Below are 23,435 nucleotides of genomic sequence, written 5' to 3' on the forward strand. Positions count from 1 at the left end.
ATTGCAGAGATTCCTAGGCTACTTGAACTACATCAGCAACTACTATGAAGGATGTGCCCATGATAGAAAATTTTTAAATCAAAGATTGAAAAAAGATCCAGTGCCTTGGACTTTAGAACGTACCAATGCCATCAGAAAAATAAAATCTAAGGTAAAAACTTTTACCTTTTCTCTACCTTGCAGATGAGGATTTGCCAAAATTTTTAGAAAGTGACGCCAAAAACATTGGATGGGGAGGTATTCTCAAGCAAACTAAAGAAGGAGAAGAACAAGTTATACATTTTGCTTCAGGCACATGGAACCAAGCAGAACAAAACTATTCTACAATTGAAAAGGAGATAAAAGTTGCATGGAATTGTATAGACAAATTTGACATCAACCTCATACACAAAAAGTTTCTTCTTAGAATTGATGCTTTTGCTTTAAAGAAAGTGTTAACAAAAGACATCAAAAATCCTGGAGAATCCAAGTTTTCTAGATGGCAAGCTCTGTTTGCAAATATTTTTTTTGATGTCGAGCATATAAAGGGAGAAAGAAATTGTCTACCATATTTTTTGAGTCAGGAGTATTTGAAAAAGAAAATCATCTAATGGTTTTTTGTCACTGAATGGGACCCTAAAACATAGCAAGAAGAACTTATAAATATCCCAGACAGCGCCTCATGGCCAATCTATGATGAAAATTGGAAACCCACTAGGCAATTAAGAAACACCAAAGTAATGGATGCAAATCTACAACCTCATAAGGATTTACAACACCTTGTACCAGAAAGAAATATTTGCCCTAAGTCCAGCACTTGGATACATGATATGGTGTATAAGAATTCAATGATGTATTCTGATCTTGTAGACGAAGCATTAAGAGAATTTTTTCATGATATCGGTCTGATTTGGAATGAGGGAAGCAATAGAACCAAACAAATTCATAAATATTATACTATCAAAGTCAAGTGACAAGACATTACTATACACTGTGGATTATTTTTAGGAGAAGCCCACGAGAACCCTTAGAGTCTTTCAAGTTATGTTCCCAATGGATTTGTACCGGGGAATCAACCATTATTAGGATGATATGCTCCACTAGTCTCCCATGCTTTTGTATAAATGATTCGAACAATCATTATTTTCCCGAGAATAATCTGATGGTTTACGTTGGTTAAGACTAACCAATGATGATGGCCTCTCATGAAGTAGCCTAATATGTGATCATCAGAGAAATTTTTTAGATCTGCAATAGTCTTACAGGTAAGGTGAAAACACTTCACGCCATTGCACTCCATGCACTGCTTACAATCACTTTGAAAGTCTCTTTCAAAGTACCTTGGATTCGCATGATTTTATGTTTTGTTATGCTTTTTTAACTATTATGTGAGAGGAGAGGTTCATCTGAGGTTCGTCAAAGGTTCACTGAGGATCGAGGAACGTTTTTCTCATGTTGGCAAGAGGTCATTGAAGAGCATTATTGAATATCTAGAGGTTCGTGTATGGGTTCGTGTATTCATCATAGAAGACATAACAATTGCATGGTAAGCTTCATTTTCCCCTTTAGAGGAAGCCCCTACTTCAAATTGGTATTGGAGCTAGTAATGTCTAGTTCATAAGGAGTCTCAGAGTATTACTTTCTTTTAATGGGATCAGACAGTTTAGTATCGTTCTGTTACAATTCGTTTATTTTGTGAACGGGTTTTACACAAACTTTATTACAGAGAGAAGAGTCACTTTAGGTTTCATGTCTGAAAGAAAATTTCTCATTCGCAACTTTGGCACAAACTTTTCAAGATTATAAATGATTGAATCTTGAAAGGGAGGCATATTTTCGAAAATTGAAATCCGGTCCTCACAATAAGGAATGAAGTTTCTAAAATTAAGTTATAGAGAAGGACTACATAGTACCTAGTACATGATGCTTAGTTTAAATATATCTTAATTAAACTAAAAAATAATAAAAACAAAAACTGTATCACAATTATTTTTTAATAAAATTATACTCTATTATTGAATGTCATCATCAAAAACTAAGAAATATAATTAACTAATATTGTTTGTATTAACATATATTTGATTTAATATATAGGTTTATTTTATTTTATTTTATGTATATTTGTGTTTATTATATATATAATTAAATTTATTAAAATATGTTTTCATTATAATAATAATCCATTTCAAATTGGAAATAGTATAAAAATAAAATAAGTTAAATAAAAACAAAATACAATTAAAAAAATAGTAACTAAACAACCCATAATAAGACCTCAACCAATCACCTTGCAAATAAATAAATTTAAATAATAATTAAAAATAACAAAAATTGAATTCCCAATATTAAACTATGGATAAGCCACATAAATTTTTCTTCAAAGACAAACTAATACTGAGTCAAAAGAAAAACTTAATATCATGCTTGTGCAGAGGTATAATAAGTAAATTTATCTGAAAAAACTAGAATGAGAAGTTATAGATATTTTAATAATTATATGGTTTTCACCATTTTAATTTAATTATTAATAATTATTAGATAAATAGTAGAGATTTAATGTTAACTAAATAATTTAGAATAGTGTTAGTAATATTCACAAATCAAGAATAGTTATGCCTTTTTTAACTTTTTAATTAGATTGATTATTTTAAAAAAGTGTCATATGAACAAGTATTATATGAAATGAATTATGGTGTTTTGAGCATATTATATTGATAAGCCATGATATTGGCTCATAGTATTCACCCATGATTTGTAACAAAACCTATTTACAAATTAAAAATCTTTGTTTTATAATAATAATAATAAAGTTATAATTTTGTTGATTTTTATGATTTTCTTTTAAATTTAGCAATGTGAAATATATCCTAAAGTTTTTTTACACTTATTATGGATTGATGTTATTTAATTGTATTGGTGTATGAGACCCCCTTAATGTTATAGATAATTTTGATGTTTGAGGTAGATTGATAAATGATCATTATTAGGAAACGCATACCCTTAACTATACTATTCATTATTTGATTACAAACAAATTCAAGATTAAAAGTGCAGTTCCTTATGCTATCTTGGTAAGTGAAACAGGGGTTACTCCTATTGAAGCAAAAAAATGAGCAAATGGAAGAGGGTGGATGGCCTAAGGTTGTCTTTAATGACATATTGTGCAACAACAAAAAAGACTTGGATGTAGAAAAATAACAAATGGTTAAATGTGGTATTTGCTTGAACACGTGTGTCATAAACAACAAAGAGATAAAATCTTTCATTATGGATAAGTTCCATAAGCGTACTTGGGATAAGAAGCTAGGAAGAAAGAAAAAGTACTATATTGAGGTGTTTAATCCCACTTATAGTCATCAACCAAAAGCATACATAGAGGTCAATATCTCTTGGAGAGCCAAAATTCTTATTGTTCACTTAAAGACTAATTCTCATCAACTCCCTTGTGAAACAGGGCACTCGGAAAGGCCAAAGAAGTGTGGGAGGAAAGAGTATGCATTTTTTGTTCTTCTCGTAAAGTGAAAACAGAAAAACATTTCATTTTAGAATGTGAGGCCTTCAAAGACAACAGGGAAAGTTATGCAGATATGTTGATAGCTAGCTCTTGGGATGATCTATTTAGCCAGGGGTTTGTCAAGAAACTGGGAGCATTTATTCTGAGGCTTCACAGAAAAAGGGTCAAATATATCAAGCAGATGAAGAAACAATTTGTCCCATAGGCTATCTTTAGCCTTGTTAAAATAATTTTCTTTCTTTCTTTCTATTAGGCTCGTTGAGACTATACAAAACAAAGTGCAATGATTATAAAATAATTTTCTCTTTAGTCAATGTAAATAGCTATATTATTATTAATTTTGATGATAAGTTTCTTTTCACATATATAGTAAAAATAAAATCATGATTGAAATTTGTGAAAGTAGAATATATATATGAATGATAATTTCTTTTATACATATATAATAAAAATGAAACCCTATATATATCTATATTTATATTTAGATTTAAAAAAAAAAAAATTAAAACATTTTTAATGATTATTTTTACTCTATTTTAATGGTTTTTTTACTTTATTTTAAAAGTGATATCATTAGTTGTAGTCTTCTTTTTCATGGTTACAATTAATTGCAGCTATGACATCATTGAAAAAGCCTTCGATCAAATTTTTTAATAAGTATCCATTTTTTAATAATCTTCAAACTACAATTAATTTAAAATCAATATCTTAATTCTCATTAGATTTGAACAAGATACTCGACCAAAACAAAACCACCCTTAAACTAATTAATTTATGTCTTACAAGTAATAATTAAATAAAATATAAAATATATAAAACCACCCTTTAACTATATAAAATATTTAAATAATATTTGTTTATCAAAAATTTACACTTTAAAAAAATTGGATCTCTCTGCTCATCTTAGATCCTTATTTAAAATAAATCTATAATAATTTTAATCTTAAACTCATGTTAAATCTGGATCAATAATAAATCTATGCTAATTTTTAAATCCTTATTTAAAATAGATCAATAATAAATCTATGCTAATTTTAATGTTAGACAGCGCATATCAATCCATTTCCAATATTTTATATATATATATATATATATATATATAAATCTTAAACTAGCGCATATCAATTCTTAATAATTTTTTTTATATTTCATTTGAAATGATTTCTTTCAATACACCTTTATGACAAAGAGTTCGATTTGAGACTTGGACACCTGATCAAACTCAGCGCATCAAAACTGTTATGAATGGCTCTTACCTATTTCGCCGTAGCAAGAATCGAACTCGCGATCAATAGATGCATTGTATTTCATTTCACGTTTCCAATTTAAATTTTAAACCGCCAAATACAATGAGTTGGATCTAATTGCCCAGCTGGGAATGGAGCTCAATAATAAGATTCCCTTTCCTTATCTGATTCAAATCACGACGGACAATAACTTTCCATCTCAACCTGCAGCTTTCACGTCGAAATTCAAATTCATGCATCTGATATTTCAGCTTGAAATGGAAATACAACAGGGAAATGGTAATGGAATGAGCATACTGCCAATCTTTGTCACGGTGCGCGGAAAGCTGTAACAATTGTTCAAAATGAAAGTGACAGCTTCTTGTCTTCTTCTACAGTCCACAGTGCTGACCCTTTAATCCCATGAACTTGTGTCCCGATCACAATTCATAATCAGTGACCTCCGGTTTGCACAAAATCAGTGGTGAGGCTTTTAAAAGTTTTGTGGTCAACCATAAAAACTGGTCAAAAACGCAAAAACAGCCGTGACCGTTTTCAGTAATTAAATGCAATATCTAAATAAAGGAATGCAAAATTCAAATACCGCACTTTTGTGAATCTGGCGCTCCTTTTTGATAAAAATGACAATGACCATGTTTGTATTAAATGAAATAAAATCTATTGGTCACCGTTTCGAAAAAAAGTCTGAACCAAGAGAGTTTGGTTCTGCAAAACGCTCTACATTGTTCATGCACATTACACATTAAATAGAAAACATGGTTTTAGGGAAGTGAGAACAACATCCTAAGAAATAGAAACTAATTCCTATCTTGAGGTTACGTGAACCAACTCTACTTATTCTAGGATATTTTCCATTATCTTCAACACTCCCCCTTAATGGAGAATGGGTTCACAAATATCCCTAACATCTCCCTAAACATTTGAAACTTAACTTTTCCAAGAGACTTAGTGAAAATGTCTGCAACATTATCACATATATTACAATATTCCAAATGGATTTCTTTGGATTGCACTTTCTCCCTGACAAAGTGGAATTGTGTATCAATATGTTTAGTGTTTTTGCGAAACACCGAATGGTTGGCAAGTTTGATTGAACTTTGATTGTCGCATCTGATTGTTGTTGCATCTATCTATTCTTCCCCAACATCTTGGAGAAGTCTCCACAACCAAACTGCCTCAAACGTTGCTGCACGCATGGCTTAATACTCTGCGTCCACTGAGAACAAGGAGACTGTGTTCTGCTTCTTGCTGCTCCATGTGATCACCTCATATCCAATGTTGAATGCATAACATGTTATAGATCTGCGATCATCTACATTTCCAGCCCAATCTGAATCTGCAAATCCTGCCAATCTAACATCAGAGGAGTCAGTGTAAATAATACCGTAATCTACAGTACCTTGTAGATACCTCAAAACACTTTTCGCTGCATTCCAATGGCTTTCAAGTGGCTTAGACATAAATTGACTTAGCACACTGACTGCATAAGCCAAATCAGGTCTAGTGGTGGTTAGGTAGATTAGACTCCCAACCAGTTGTCTGTAAAGTGTTGCATCCACCGCTTTTGAGCCATCCTCACACTGCAATTTGATGTTCTGCTGCAATGGTACCGCTGTAGGCTTACACTGATCCATCCTAAACTTTTCTAACAGGCCTTTGACATACTTTGCTTGGGACAGAAATGTTTGACCTGAATCTCTCCAGATCTCAAGACCTAAACAGTATCTGAGTTCACCGAGGTGTTTCATTTCAAACACCTGTGACATTTGTTGCTTGATTTCATCGATTAGATATGTAGCATCACCTGTAATGATCAAATCATCTACATACAATGAAATCAACACTACACGCCCTTGTTCATCTTTCATGGTGTAAAGATTAGGGTCATTTTTACTTCTCTTATAGCTAGCTTGCAGAAAAAATGAATCAATTCTTTCATACCAAGACCTAGGAGTTTGTTTTAGTCCATAAAGTTTTTTCTTCAATCTACAGACTAAATGTTCTTTTCCTTTCTGGACAAACCCTTCTTGTTGCTCTAGATAAATCTCTTCTTTTAGTTCTCCATTCAAAAATGCAGACTTTATATCTAGTTGGTGCATCATCCAATGTTTCTTAGTAGCTAAAGCGATTAACATTCTGATAGTGTTCAATTTAGCTACAGGGGCAAATGTTTCTTCATAGTCTATCCATTTTTTTGTGAGTACCCCTTTGCTACCAACCTAGCTTTTAGCTTTTCTATGGTTCCATCTACATTAATCTTCGGTTTATATAACCATTTACGACTTATGGTTTGTTTTATTATAGGAAGTTCAACCAATTCCCAAGTGTTATTTCTGAATATTAAATCATATTCCTATTCCATGGCTGTTTTCCATTCACTACATTCATTTGCTTCTTTATAACTAGAAGGTTCAACCACATTCATCATACTAGTTATAAAAACATTTTCCCTATATCTTGTAGGCATTTGAGCTTTCCTACCTGATCTCCTGAGTGGTGGGGTGGCTTCAAACCTTATTTGATCATCATTTTCTTTTTCTTCATGCTGTTGTTGTTGCTGTTGCTATTCATCATTTGCCTTTGTGTGCCGCTGACCCTGATTTGTCTCTGCTTCTTCTTCCACCAAGTACGGAATTTCCAATTCCTCATTGTGCTCATCAGATTCTTCATGATCTTGCTCATAGAATTTGACGTCTCTACTAACAAAAATTTTGCGAGTAGAGGGATTAAATAATCTGTAAGCTTTATACTGTGAACAATACCTTATAAAGGTACATCTGATGGCTTTTGAATCTAATTTTCTTCTATCTTCCTTTGGAATGTGGGCAAATGATTTAGATCCAAATATTCTTAAGTGTTTTACTGCAGACTTAAATCCATATAATGCTTTATAAGGAGTTTTAGACTCAAGACTCTTTGTAGGACTCCTATTTTTCAAATAAACTGTTGTATTCACTGCTTCAGCCCAAAAATAATTCGAAAGATTCTTACCTTTCAACATACTTCTAGCACATTCCACGAGTGTTCTATTCTTTCTTTTTGTTACTCCATTCTACTGTGGAGTATAGGGTACTGTGAATTGCTGCAAAATTCCATGATCTTTACAATACTTGATAAACTCATCCTTCCCGTATTCTCCCCCTTGATCAGAACGGAGAATTTTTATCTGTTTCCTTGTTTGTCTTTCAATCATATTTTTAAACTGCTTAAAGTATTTGAAGGTATGACTCTTCTTACTTAAGAAATACACCCAAGAAAACCTCGTATAGTCATCAATAAACAGTGGAAAATACAATGCACCTTCTAATGATTTTGTTTGCATGGCTCCACAAAGGTCTGTGTGCACTAACTCAAGTATATCCCTTTGTTTCTTTTTTACTCGAACATGGAATTCTTCTCTATGCATTTTTCCTAATGTACATGCATCACAATCATTTTGTACTTGCTTTAGCATAGGAAGATCTCTTACCATTTCCTTCTTTTGTAGTAACAACAAATCATTGTAGTTGATGTGGCCAAATCTCTGATGCCATAGCTCTTCTGTAGTCAGGCTCGCTACTGTCAATGCTCGAACTGGTGTAGGTCTTACATCCAACTTGTACAATCCTCCTGTTTGGATTCCTATAGCAATTGTCTTCATGCCATCTAGCAGATATTTAATATAACAATTAAATTTAAAGAATTCAAATTTCAAATCTTGATCTATAATCATAGATACAGAAATCAAGTTCTTTGTTATGCCAGGCACATACATAACATTATGAATTTGTTTGATATTACCATTAGGTAGAATGATAGAAACTTTCCCACACCCTTTGATTTGATGACTTCTATCATCACCTAGGTAAATCTGTGCTCCTTCGTTGATTTCTTTAAAATCTTCGAACCAATGCTTGTTCCCTGTCATGTGTGTTGACACTCCTGAATTTATATACCAGATGTTTGCATTAACATTCTCATCACGATCTACCATGAACAATCTGAAATTCTGCACATGATTGTCATTCGCGAGATGACCTTCATGTCTTTTCTACGTCTGTTGTTCTTCATGATATTTCTTCTCACTGCACTCCCTGGCAATATGACCCAGTTTTCCGCAATAAAAACATTTAGTTTTAGAATAGTTTCTATTCAGATGCATACCTTGGGTCCGATTCGGTCTTTTGTGTGAGTTTGCTCCTTTTCGCTGTTGTGGACTTTCTTTCTCTTTGAAGAAGTTTTTCTTCGCCATCAATGCAATATCGACACTCTGGGGCTCCAAAGTCGATCTTCTTTCTTCTTTCTGCATTAGTATTCCTGTCAGCTCTTCAAAATTTGGGATCTTCTCTCTGGCATTTATCTCAATAATGAACATTTGGTAATCATTAGTAACACCATTCATGGTAATTATTACAAGATCTGTATCATCAACTGTATGACCAATGTCTGCCAATTTTTTCTTCAGATCTTTGAGCCTTGCTACGAATGAAGCAATTGTTTCATTCTCCTCCATCTTCAAGGATAGGATCTTACTCTTGAGGAATAGAAGACGATTTGAATTCTTGATCTCATACAACTCCTTCAGAATTCCGCAAATCTCGTTAGTTGTCTTATACTCTTTGATGTGTGGTATGATGCAGTGTTTCACTGACATCTTCAACAACGTCCTTGCTTTACCTTCTCACTTTTCCCAATCTTGGATCGATGCTGGTCCAGCCGCGGGTTTCGGTTCATCCCCATTCGCAATCGTCCAAGCACTTTGCATGTCTAGTAGAGTTTGCATCTTGAATTTCCAATTTGCATAATTGGAACCATCGAGCTTTTTATGCTCATTCAAGCATGCTTCAAACATATTGTTATTCATCTTGACGATTTAGAAGAAAAAAATTTCGACAGGTAAAAAAAAAAATGTTAGATTTACCCCAGATCTATGCCAAAGACAGATCATTGATCTTCAATGTTGTTTGATCTCGCAGCACACTCGGAGATCACCGTGGCTTCCTTCACAGCCTCCAGACAACCTTCTGTTGTCAGCTTCTGCAGCCTTCTCTCAGAGCCTTTTTGTTGTTTACACGATCGTCGCAGATGTACATCAATTTTCTGAGACTGTCGCAGATGTACACCTAATATCCGAGACGTCATCGTAGATGTATGCCTAATATCCAAGATTGTCGCAGATATACACCTAATATCTGAGATTGTCACAGATGTACACTGAAAACCTGCGACAGTCGAAAAATAAAAATCGCGAGAAGTGTAATAGTGCTATCGTCGCGCCTATCCACTCAAAACCTGTGACGATTTCGGTTTAGTTGCACCCACTAGACAGCGTACAGGTTCCTCAGCCTTGACGCTCTGATACCATGATAAAAATGACAATTTTGTATTAAATGAAATAAAATCCCCTGGTCAGCGATACGAAAGAGAGTCTGAACCAAGCGAGTCTCGCTTTGCAGAACGCTCTACATTGTTTATGCACATTACACATTAAATAGAAAACATGGTCTTAAGAAAGTTAGAACAACATCCTAAGAAATAGAAACTAATTCCTATCCTTAACCATACCAACTCTACCTATTCTAAGATATTCTCCATTATCTTCAACACTTTTCTCCTCATCACTAAACGAAAAATGAAGCCCTATGGATAATGATTATGTTTTATGCATGGAGCCCTATGGATAATGATTATGTTTTATGCCATATCCAAATAAAAGAATGCAAAATTCAAATACCGAGCTTCTGTGAATCTGGCGCTCTTTTTCTCCGCATCATTACGCACAGCTCCATGCCGGATACTACTGTCAGAAATGCATTAATTTACGCCAAAATTGACGGAACATGCGAAGACTTCACTGAAAATTCCCACGCTTGGCGTGTATTTGATGTCTGTTGCCCGGTCTTTGCGTCCTCGCAAGTCTCGGCCGTTAATATTCTATGTCTTTAATGGCGCTCACGAAAACTTTGATCCATTTCGCTTTCGAGTTTTTTCTTCTTCAATACGATTGGTGCTCATAGATTTCAGGAGTATCTACCACGCTTTCTGGCAAATTGTATGAATTAAGTCTAAATATATTTATTCCAGAAACTTCAACGCCGTGGCCCTTAGGACAGGCAAATTAAGAATGAATATCGTTAGCTCTAAATGATGCCGAGACTGTCGAATTTTGTTTCTTTAAGCTTCTGCTTTGATTATATGATCAAGCTTCTGCGGTCATTATATGATTAAGCTCTGGAAAGGCGCTGGCGCACCGAGGTCCGTCCATGTAGCTATCATAATTACACCAAAGTGATTAGAGAGCGAGTTTCATGTCGGTGTGCGGAGCCTGTGTTAGGGTTTCACTCTGGCACCACTAACTTCTCCAAAATATGGAGCATTGAAACTCGAAAGCGACACAGACATTTTAAAACTGAAAAACATCAGTATGTCTTAGCGTGCAAGGTGGCCGCCTAAGAAGGAATTATGGCAGCAGATCAGTAGATTCACATGAAGATTCCAGTAATTTTGACGTCTAAGCTGGACAGACCGATTATAAACAAGTTTAGTGCAGGCTACAATCATGTTCGACTTCCGTCAATCTAAAACAATCGGAACACAAATTCAGATCCAAGTTTCTCTGTGCAGTAGAGGCAGGGTTGGAATTTGTATAAGTTTCTCTGAGCAGTAGAGAGAGGGTTGGAATTTGGATTTCCTTTTAACTGTCATACTTTTTTTTTTAATATGTTTTTATTTTTATTTTACTCAGCAAAAAACTTTGTGTATAAAATTTTGCCTTTCCAAAATAATATTTTCATAATAAATTAACCCATTTACAAATAGAGGCTTGATTAAAAAAATACCCTTCAATAATATAACTATTTAAAAAAAATTCATATATTTATCCTAATTACAAAATGATCATAACACACACATCACTTATTTATTTTAGAAAATATTATGCTAGGTATGTGGGTTTGACAAAAAGTTGTTATCAATCAATATGAGACACTATAACTGAAAACAAAATTATATCATGCCAAAAAATTAAAAGAGTAAGTTAAAATAATTCATAACATACAAATTTGTGCTTTATTAATGGGTTTTAGGATTTCATTTTGAGAGACACATGTTCAAATTTAATAATGAAATTGAAGGGAACACTAACATGGGATAACCGTTGCTCACTGGTATTTGAGAGTGAGATTTGTGAGGTGGTGTGGACAATGATTATTAGGCTCAAAGCTCCAAAGCTCCAGGGTATTTCACATTCATTACAAGGGAGTAGCTCGATCCATGGTGGAAACAACGAGAGGGACCATGTGGTTGAATGAGATTGACATATTGCTAGTTTGCTAGCTATAAATGGATGGCCAGAGGGAGGCGAATTAGTCCTAAGCCTTGACATCAAAAAATCTACTTCGTTGAGCATCAGCTGTAACTTAAGCATGTGAGTGTATCGGGAAGTAGTGAATACATAAATATAGTTTTTTCCTGAGTTTTTCCTTGATGACAATTCGTCAGAAATTCATTCATTCATGCTGCAGGTATCTTTGTCTTACCATTTTAAGGGATGGAAGATGTGAATGACTTAAATCTCTTCTCCTGGATGTTGATGGGTAAGATGTGAATGCATTGAATCTTTTCTCCTTGATGCCGAAGGGTGAAATGAATGCAGTAACCCAATTAACGTGTTTTGTTTGGGATGGAATAACAAGTTCATGTAGAACAGGTTAACCTATGTCTTGGTCTCACAAAATAATGAAATATTTCTTGATTTAACTTGCACAGTTCTAGTATTTGACTACTTGGTGAGACACAAACACATCATACTTTTGAAGTATTCTTCTGCCACAAATTAAGGGCCTTTTTGCACTCCTTAACAGATTAAATTATGTATTAAAGTCTGGTTGTTTTGCACTGTGCTTAGTGAGTCAACGGTCAACCCCATTTTCACTAAATCCTAGGCAATTTTTACTCTCTTAAAGCCCCTGGCGAGGTCCATTAAGAAATTTATTTGATTTAGCTATTTTTAATGCAATTATAGAACAATTTACAGAAAAAGAATTTAGTAGAACAGGTCTCTGAGAAATGACCTGAATAATCTTATGGAGTAGCTTGAGCTAGTTTCTTTGGATCTATGCAACTGAAGTATATCTTTCGTATATCTATGAAAAGATTAAGTCTTTGCCTAAATGTGGAATGTGCAGCTTTAGTTTTCTAACTATCAATAAAATGTGTTCTAAAAAATAATGTAACATTGTAATACCCATTGCCCCTACAAAAAAAAGGATGAGATGGCAAGTCTTACTCTATGAGTTGAATCGATGTCCTACTTGTAATGCTATGCAGATTTCGATGATTATAGAGATCCAAGTCTCACTCTATGAGTTGAATCGTTGTCCTACTTGTAATGCTATGCATATTTCGATGATTATAAAGGTTAATAGTTTTTTAAGAGACTTTCACTTACCTCTCTGTGACATGTTGTCCCTTAAGGGTAACTGCTACGTTCATTAAAATGGATAAATTCATCCTAATATGACACATATTTTTTCTTCTCAAAGAAAAAAATTCGAAGTCGCTGACATGCTTTAAACATCTACCATATGCTTTAAACATCCACCATAATGGATTGTAGTGTATGCCGAAATAAATAAAGTGAAACTGTACTCTAACCAGATATTATTATGCAGAATAAAATGTGTTTACATACTAGGCGAACTGGTGCAGTGATTTTAACATCATTCCATATGAACTCAATTACTCATGTTCCATTTAGTTTCGATTTTCCCTAGTGATATTGTTCATATGCGATTTATATTGATTTGAACCTTGTACGCAACAAGTTGCAAGTTTGTCAATTACAACTCATCTCAGATCAAGTTGTAACTCATCTCAAATCTGTATTATTAATACAAATAAACATACAATATAACAAAATTTAAAGCGAAGCGAAAATAAATAGGATTTAATAACGTTTTGAGAAAATTATTGCCCATCAAAAATATGTTTCCCACGGTTCCAAGCACGTTCGAAAAGACAGACATCCAGAAATTTTAGGCGTCAAATATGGGCAAAATGCCTCATGACAGGCAAAATGCCGGTCAAATTCCATCCCCGAGTAGAGGTTGAAGTTTCAATGTATCAGTTGAAACTTTCAAAGTTTCAATCCATAGAAAGTTAAAAAGTAATCAACAAGCCTTTCTTCATACCAGTACTATCTAAACTCTCGATTATACGAAAATATTTCGAATATCGTTTTCGGGATTTGAGCCCTGGTTCCATTGTGAGGAAGAAGCGGGAAAATAAAACTATTTGAATTTCTTTTAGAAATTTGAATCTTGGTTGTGGGGATTCTAGAAAATGGATGAGAAGTTGTTTAATGTAGTGAGATTTTTTGGAAGCTTTTCTCTTGGGTTTCCCTGGTCTAATTTCTCTAAAATCCAGCAGGAATTTATTGAAATCACAAGTTTAATGGGGTAACGCTTGCATAATCTAAGTGTCCTATAGGTTTTTCAAGTATTGAATACATATATACAATAAAAAAAACCCAGTTTAAATAACACAAATCAAGATTTCACCTCAAAGCACTCTAAAGTGCAAAAAATTGCACTAAAAACAAGTTTGTTGTTTAATTAGGCCGATAGGCCTTCCTATGCATTAACAATCATCAACACTTTTACCCTGCTCCGTTGGATCAGGTGAAACACTTTCAACCGTTGATTTGAAGTGTGACTGCTTTTTCCAAATATCGGTTATCTCACTGCTTTTTCCCATTCTTTTATTCACTCTTGAGGATATTTCACTGCTTTTTCCCTGCCAGTTGTTGTTGCTGTTATTCTTCCCTGGCTTTTGGCAAGCAATGTTCTTCTTCCCTGGCTTTTGGCAATAACGGGACGGAGCAGTCTCCCATCGATGTGGTGAAGAGCAACGCCATATTATCTCCATGACCTCGGCACGCTCCACAGAAACTATTACCCTGAAAATGCAATCCTTGTGAACAGGGGTCACGACATCATGGTGAGTAATGCAACCTTTTTTTTAAAGCTTCTGCAGAAAGGTTTCGGGTTCGATTCCCTCTTACTCCTATGGCTGTGTTGCATCAGGTGAACTGGGCTGAAGGCGCCGGTAGTCTTGAGATACAAGGGAAAAGCTTCACACTGTATCAATGCCATTGGCACCACCCGGCGGAGCACACCATAAATGGAGAGCAGTACAATCTCAAAACCCTCTTTTCCATCTTTGCTACACTAAATTATACTCTGCTATTTAGGCGTTGCTCACAGTTTTGCATTGAAATTACAGGCATCCACTAGAAATCCATCTGGTGCACCAAGCGGAGGACAGCGAAATTGCCGTGATTGGAATCATTTACAGGGATGGCCCGTCTGACCCTTTCCTGTCGCAGGTATATTTGTGAAATCTCATTTCACTCTCTCTCTCTATATATAATTATGAAGCGATTATATTGTGCTGACTATGTTGGGGGTATAACGAACAGTTAATGGATGTGATCCACGCCATTGCGCATATGGAACCGCCAGTGGAACCCCTTGGTCCGGTGAATCCGAATGACATAAAATTCGATGGCAGTAGATATTACAGGTACATGGGATCTCTCACCACCCCTGCTTGCACCGAGGGAGTCATTTGGACCGTGATTGACGAGGTATTTCTATGATCCCCCTTCTCGTTATCGCCGAAACACAAATGTGCGTTCATGGGTATCGACCCTGTGACCTGAGACTTTTTGACTAATCTATGTGCAGATAAAGACAGTGTCGGAAGACCAAGTGAGGGCCCTGCAAGCAGCTGTCCATGATGTAAGTACTGGGTACTCGCTTCTTGTTAATTTATGGCGAAATACAATTAACTGTATAATATTATAGTTTGCGTTATCACTAAAGCTCAGATTTATTAATGTTTACACAGATTTATTATTTCACATATTTATTGTTTTAGAATAGTAAGTTTAAAATTATGCATTTATGTTATTTTAGATAAATATATTATGATGTTTAATTAAAAATATATATATTCTATAAATTGAAGTGAATTAATATTCAATTTATTGTATTTTGCAGGGTTATGATCAAAATGCTAGACCTATCCAATCCTTAAATGGAAGAGTTGTTGGCATTTACAGTCAAGAATGGATTTCTTCTTGAATTGGAAAAATGTTGTACCTTTATAGGAATAATGTTGTGCCTTATATAGCATAACTATTTCTTAAATTAAGAAAGCATGACAAAGTATAGTTAATATACAGTACATGTAATAGTTTTATTAAACAAGTGTTGCATGCAGCTGGTAGTCCCTGCCTAACCATATAATATGCCATTTGTTAAGGCTCATAACCGTTTTATACACATGGTATCCATGGGAGGGTTAGAAGTCTAGCAAAAACCCTATTTCAGGATATCATGAACAAATCACTTTTATCTTCACGTTAGGATAACTTCACACAAAGTTTGGGGTGAATTGAGAAATGTATGACGTGTAAACTAAGGAAGAGAAAGTCAATTTAGGAATTAAGTTGAATGTCTTTGGTACAACGGAAGCAAAATTCTTTTATTTCCTCAAGTCGTACCTGTAACGATTGAAAATACTATAGGGGATTAGTATGTTTAGGTTTTATTTCCTTCCTCTTCAACCTGGGGATATCAAGATAAAAACATTAGTAATATAAAATAAGAAGAGTCATATTTGAATGTAAAACCATGGAAGCGAAATATGTGGAAATATTGAGAAATAAAATTGTTTAGATACATGTTCAAGACAACCATATCTCCGGGTAAATCGGCCCATTCAGCTACGCATAAACAAAATAAGATTAGTAAACTAAACAAAATAAGATTAGTAAACTAAATTATAACTTAAGATACCTCTCTCTACATAAGAAAAGCATAAAAATTGAATGATCCTAATTTATAAAGGTTAAAATGGAAACCAACATTAATTTAGTGTTAGGGTTTCACTACATGTAAACCCTATTCGTACGAAGAAATAAAATTGAAGAAAATACATAACTAGTCTGTAGTAGGATAGAAAGAATTCAACACTACAATAATGGAAGAAATTTTGGTAATTAGTGAAAAAGTATGCCACTCTAGCCATTGTGTGCTATCGTGCTCTACATGACACTGAAGATATGTTTGATATAATCCATTAATATGGTTTTGAGACAAATTAGACATTGCAGGGCTTTGAGCCAAATTAAACCCGAAGATTCCGGAAGATCCCAACATTAATTCATAACATTTTATGTAAATTTAATAGGCATCAAAACACATTTTATCCAAAGTTCACTCACGGCCTTGCCATGCAATTGTGTCACCGCCTTGCTGCCACCTTTGAGCTACTCATTGCCACCACCTCTCAGAAATTGGACACCTATCATAAAAAATAAACTCTTAATCCCTGAGATACCTATTATACTAATTGCGAGAAAATTTATAACAATCATGATTCAAATAGGACCTATTGCTAGAGTAAAGGCTCAAATTTTATGCTTTTGAATTAGACTGCGGTAACTAATTGGGACTACAACAACTAAATTATACAGTGTAGATAGAAAACACTTAAAACTGTTTAGAGGGAGAACAAATTATCCCATTCCGAAATATATGAATACAGATCGAAAATTGACCAGGTGTGAAAGTAAATTGCTAAAAAGTCTGTAACTTACTAGCAGCAAGCTTAAATAATGCTGAAGCCGGAATTCTACTTGATATCTTTGAAGCAGAATTCTTCTTGATATCTTGCACGCAGTTACTCCGGAAAACTCTGACCAAAAAAATATTCGCACCTATCTAAAACCTAGAATCAGCACAAAGAACTGTAAATTCAAAACCCCATCTAGAAGTCGCCGGGAATCTTGTAATAGATAGATATCAGCAAAACACAAAAATTGCAGCCAAGCTAAATAGTGTTATAATTTGGATATAACACAAAATTCTGAAATACGAACTGTGGAATATAAGAAGATAGAATGCTTATGAAATATTACAGGAGTGCTGAACACCGAGCAATACCCAGTAGAGCGAGTTAGCTCCAGGTGGTGCTAGGAGGCTAGCAAACCTGGTGCAGTCCCCCCAAACTCAGATGGAAACGTAATAAAGAACAAATTTTTCAAATAGATATTTAAGCGGCCAATTTTCATCTTAACAAATTGGGATAACATGATAAGAATCTTACAAGTAAAATACTATTATAAAAAACATAAATATATTCTGAAACTGGGTAGAGCATAGAAACAATATCAGCATCCTTTCCATTCAAATAGTGTTCTGATATTACATAGTGGATAAAGAAGAATATGCAATGGATATTTCTTATATAATCCCAAAAGAAAGAGATGGGCCATCGTCTATATAAATTGAACTCGAAACGAGTAGGTTTCATGTAGTTCCCAAACTATAGAGGTCTTCTTTACATAATTACCGTCGCACTATAAACAATCTTTGCAAAAAACCAACAAAAGATGACATAGATTCAGCAACAACCTTTCCGCGAAAGTCTAGGTCTGCTGACCGACTCTTAATCATATTAAGACAAAAAGGCCTTAGAACGACATACAACCCTTTACCATCGTAAGCACAAATGGAAATAAAGAAAAGGATGCAACTTGTGTCGACTCAAGCGCTAAAGGCCAAAGAGGTTCAGGCCATTGTGAAACCACTCACTAGAAAGAATCATCAAGCCTTTTTAAAGCTCAAAAATGAAATAAAGGGAACAACACACCTAGGCAATTGTAAAAAAGAAAAGAAACCTTGTTAAATCACGACAGAGGATCAATATTCTCGAGCACTAACGCTCCAGAAGAAATCTTGAATGCTTGTATAAACGAATAGGCACCTGTATTAGTGAAATCCAAACAACATTTTGAGTCTCGAGAGTAGTTAATGGTGGAATAGCCATGCACATAGTCACCTGGGCGAGAATATGGAGTGAGAAGAAACCTTGCTCCGTGAATTGATCCTACAACAATACACAAAAGAAGGAAAAGTAGTCACGAACTTTTCCTGGGAAAAATTATAAACCTGTGGACAATAGAAAACTCACCTGTAGAGAAATGGGATAAACCATGCCAAACTTCAGATGCTGGGACAAGAACCTCGGACCCAATTCTACTGTGGAAGCGTAGGCCTCTGCACTAAGAAGACAGAACATTAACATACATAAGGCAATATTTGCAGATAAAGTCTGAACCCAATGTTGAACAATGTCTTAATTGCTAAAAAGTCTGTAACTTACTAGCAGCGAGCTTAAATAATACTGAAGCCGAAATTCTACTTGATATCTTTGAACCAGAATTCTTCTTGATATCTTGCACGCAGTTACTCCGGAAAACTCCGACCAAAAAAATATTCGCACCTATCTAAAACCTAGAATCAGCACAGAGAACTGTAAATTCAAAACCCCATCTAGAAGCTGCCGGGAATCTTGTAATAGATAGATATCAGCAAAACACAAAAATTGCAGCCAAGCTAAATAGTGTTATAATTTGGATATAACACAAAATTTTGAAATACGAACTGTGGAATATAAGAAGATAGAATGCTTATGAAATATTACATGAGTGTTGAACATTCCAGTGGAAAATGTGGCTTCTGATGGGTTTGCTAGGATTTCATACCTTCCTCTTCAAGCCATATTTCCAATTCCCTTCAAATCATGTTTCGGGTTCCCTTCAAATCATGTTTTTGGTTCGAAATGTTCTGGTTATAAATGTATAAACGTTCAAAGTTCAGTTCTTCAACTGCAAATGACAGCGTTGATGTTTCCACCGGCTGTCAACCTCAACCACATTAAATTTGGTGAATTGATTAAGCAGAATAACATAGGAAATGGGGAGTGGGATTAAGAGTTTATTTTTTATGATAGGTGTCCAATTTCTGAGAGGTGGTGGCAGTGAGTAGCTCAGAGGTGGAAGCAAGGCGGTGACACAATTGCATGGCAAGGCCATGAGTGAACTTTGGATAAAATGTGTTTTGATGCCTATTAAATTTACATAAATACACGCGACTCCGACTCCAAACTCTTTAGCCTAAGTTTTCAGAAAAGTATACTGTGCAACCGGCAATAAGAGGTCGAAACACAAACTCTGGATAAAAATCTATTGAGCAGAAAATTTTATTTCAAACATTGGCTTAAACCTAACATGTACGGGAAATTTTACTCGGTCAAAACTAATTAATCGCTGGTCAACGATCGATCGATCGCTATTAGTCCCATGCAGGGACTAATAAGGTAGATTAGGTATATGGGAGGTTGTTATGATTATCATCTTCATATTACTTATAAATAAATATGAAGTCTTAAGATAAGTCCTTTTTATGACGTGTGGAAGAGTATTATATTTGAAACTTGGGTTATTGAGTGGTCATTCATCTTTAAACGCCAAGTAAGTGTATTATCTTTATAAGTGAAGTGTATTTTTATATGAAAATAGCGTTGTATGGTGTTTTACTTTAAATATTTTTATATAATCTAGTCGACCTAAATTATCTAGCAGCATTTTAAATTCTAAAATATTTAACCATTGGTACGAGAGTATTTTATTTTATTTTATTTTGGTAAGAGAATGTTTTAATTTAATTTAATTTTTATTTTGCAATTTTTTAAAAGAAAAAAGAAGATGGCAACATTTATAAGTTAATATTTGAAAAGATGAATTGAAAAGATGAGTTTCTCTTAAAGAAAAGTATTTATGTTAAAACAAATAACATTAAAATTCAAGATTGAAAGTGAGGATATCGTTTATTTATAGTCATTGATTTTATGGCTTTCAATGAAGATATCGTGCATGTATCTTTTGGTAGAGTGCCAAGATTTATACCTAGATTAGTGCCTATAGATCTGATGGCCATGGAGTTTTATAATTGTAGTTATAATCAAAGCTTTAATAAATATTAAAAAAAAATTGTTATTTCAAATTTCTAGTCTCAAAACCCTATCTCTAATAATTAGAATAACTTTTTCTTACATGGATATATTAGCCTTTATTAGTGAGGACTATCTAGTGTTACATGTAGATTATGTGGAAGATACAAATTCTTTTTGCACATTTTCTTGAGCTTGCTATGGATTATCAAAAGTATATCAAATAACAGTTATTTAAAGCAGAAGAATTCCATCCCCCCAAAAAAGTTCATATAGTACAATTCAATAGGGAGCACCAAATACACAAAATGCATGAAGCCCATGAATCAGTCCAAACTATACAAATTTGTAGTGGGGTTGAAGATGGTTTATGATGGAGCTCCTTAGACCACTTCAACATGACAACTAACCATTGTACACGTGACCCTAATTCCTAGGCTTACTTCAACATTATGATCAACATGTATTCATGGGACTTTGATTTATGGTGGTACTTCATAATAAACATTTAGGACAATTGAAGGTGTGATTTAGGGGTGTGATGGGGCAGTGAAGGGCATATTATATCAATAATAGCGAATATCATTCAATGTAAGATGGACTAAGTATACTTTGCTTATTATTAATAAATAAGGCCCAACATGGTAATTGATATTGAATAATGTAATAAGACCTTATTAAAAATAGTCCACTAAGTAATTTTCCGATACCTTTCCAGCAGTATATCACACATGCTCAAATTCTTTTCGAATGAGAAGTTGTGATTTTTTAAAGTTCATGATCGGGAAAAAGGCCTAATCAGGGGGTCGAGACCCACAAACCCCAAATTCGTTGAACGCCATGCAATTTTCTGAGTGGATCAAGGTTCTTTGGTAGATCAGCAACAAACAATGCTCCAACATGCACAATGTTTATTTTGTTAAATGTCATGAAACTTTGTGTATATCTAATGGATCGCATGGTTATACGAAGGAATGAGTGGCAAATAGTGTTTCAACATGCATGATTGTTAATTAAGGGAGTGCCTTAGCACATAGGCCTACTCCAGCCAATTAAAATTCGACACATCAATAGGGTGACATGGCAGTGTCACAAGGAGCACATGTTTTTATGGAGTTATTCTTCGACCTACCACTCTTCAAGTTCTTACAAAGTATTCATCTTTGTCTAGGATTCTTTGACTGCGAGGCCAAGACCCTTTCTTGGGTTTTCTTATAGTCATTAGGGTTTGAATGACTCGAGTTCCTTTAACTTGTTATTTTAAGCCTCCCTCTCGGTAGGTTGTTTAACAAGTTTTTCGAATAGTTTTGAACTATAGTTATTCATACATTGTATTATTAAGTGAGTATGGTTGGTCGACAGAATGACTTTTCTTTCCAAGAAACCCTGAAGCTTGTCTCAACTTTTGAATTGGGGTTTCTCTTACTGTCGGAACTCTGACACTTATTATAAAATGTCTCTTTAGACTTTAATTCTAGTTCTATTTAAGGACTATCAACACACAATCTTTCCTCCATGGTGTGATGATGACATTATTGTTTATTCCCTTATGTTTATATTAATTATTACATAATCGTTTCTTTCCTTAGAGGAATTTTATTTCTACATTTAATATTTGATTTTGCATGGTGAGGTTGATGTATATATTCTGCAAATTAAAGAAAAACACTTTTGCATTTATTCTTAAAGTTCTTTCAATTTTATGCATAACAACATGCCTATTTTTTTTTTCATTTTTAAGCATATCTATCTACTTTTAAAGCTTTCTTGCTAGTAATAGAGATATCTAATGTATATCAATTTATTTATTTTCAAAAGGATTTGAACTCTTTCTTTCACTGTACTTTCAAATAGGTAGATGAGAATGCCCAAGTATTTTGGCAAGCACTGATTAGTATTAAGCATCTCACAGAGCGCGTTCTCACTTTCATCTCATCATTTTCTTCAATACTCTGCATTGCATTGGCTTGCCTTGTTTCTTGTTCAAGTTTATTTTCTTTGTTGCATGGCCATGCATTTTGGATTTTACAGTGTTTTATTTTTGTTGTGTTTTTCTCTGTTTTGAATTTAGTTTATGTTTTTTTTAAAAGAGCGTTTGCATGGTTTATCCTGGAGATTCTATTTTGTTGTTGTTATGTTGAGTAGAAGAATCAGTAGAGATGAAATTCTTGATCCATTGCAATGAAATTCTCGAAATTTTTTATGGATAGAAGTAGGTATGCTTTTGGTTTTCAATATCTATGGGTTTTACTAATAAATTTCTACAGGGAAAAGAAGTGTGGTAGATAATGGCTATGCATGGAACCCAATTTTTTCAACAGTTTCAATCCATTATTTCTTTATTATGGTGAAGCTGTGGAAAAATCGCAAGGGCTTTAAACGTAGAGATAGTGCTTTTATTTTATTTGGCAGTTTTTGCTGAATGGTTCTACCCTACCTATTAATTTTGCAATATGGGAAGAGAAGAGTTCGCCATGGAGGGATAATATAAGATGAGAAGCTTAAATAATACATTCAATGTGTGCCTTGTAATATAGATATAAAAAAACATCTAAATAAAAGTAATTGCACAATGATCCAATCCAAGAAAACAAGGTTTTCCAGAAACCAATTAACTCTTCTAGAAAAATTCAACAACTCTAATTTAATAATCCTATCGGCTTCTCTTTGTACCTTTTGGAACAATTACTAGTTACTATAATAGTCACATTAAATGTGGTTAATATATAATTACATAAATACAACCACATAGTTGATATACCCTTATAAATGAAATATTAATATTAATATGATAATATTAATGTTATTATCAATAATATAATAAATTTAAAAGTTTATGAAGTTATTATAAA

The 23,435-nt window shown here is 34.0% G+C and overlaps 1 pseudogene across 1 annotated transcript; it reads left to right on the plus strand.

The window, feature by feature from the left end:
- Positions 1-10,506: 10,506 nt before the first annotated feature.
- Positions 10,507-15,958, plus strand: LOC149140025 (alpha carbonic anhydrase 7-like; annotated as a pseudogene). The gene is made up of 7 exons (XR_016265059.1): positions 10,507-10,635; positions 14,559-14,718; positions 14,805-14,911; positions 15,004-15,106; positions 15,200-15,367; positions 15,468-15,521; positions 15,783-15,958. The product of XR_016265059.1 is annotated as an alpha carbonic anhydrase 7-like (transcript).
- Positions 15,959-23,435: the final 7,477 nt, after the last annotated feature.

This window comes from Pinus tabuliformis, chromosome X (assembly GCF_031772625.1).
Source record: "Pinus tabuliformis cultivar Carrire ecotype Pingquan chromosome X, CPIR1, whole genome shotgun sequence".
In the NCBI taxonomy this organism is placed as follows: Eukaryota; Viridiplantae; Streptophyta; class Pinopsida; order Pinales; family Pinaceae; genus Pinus; species Pinus tabuliformis.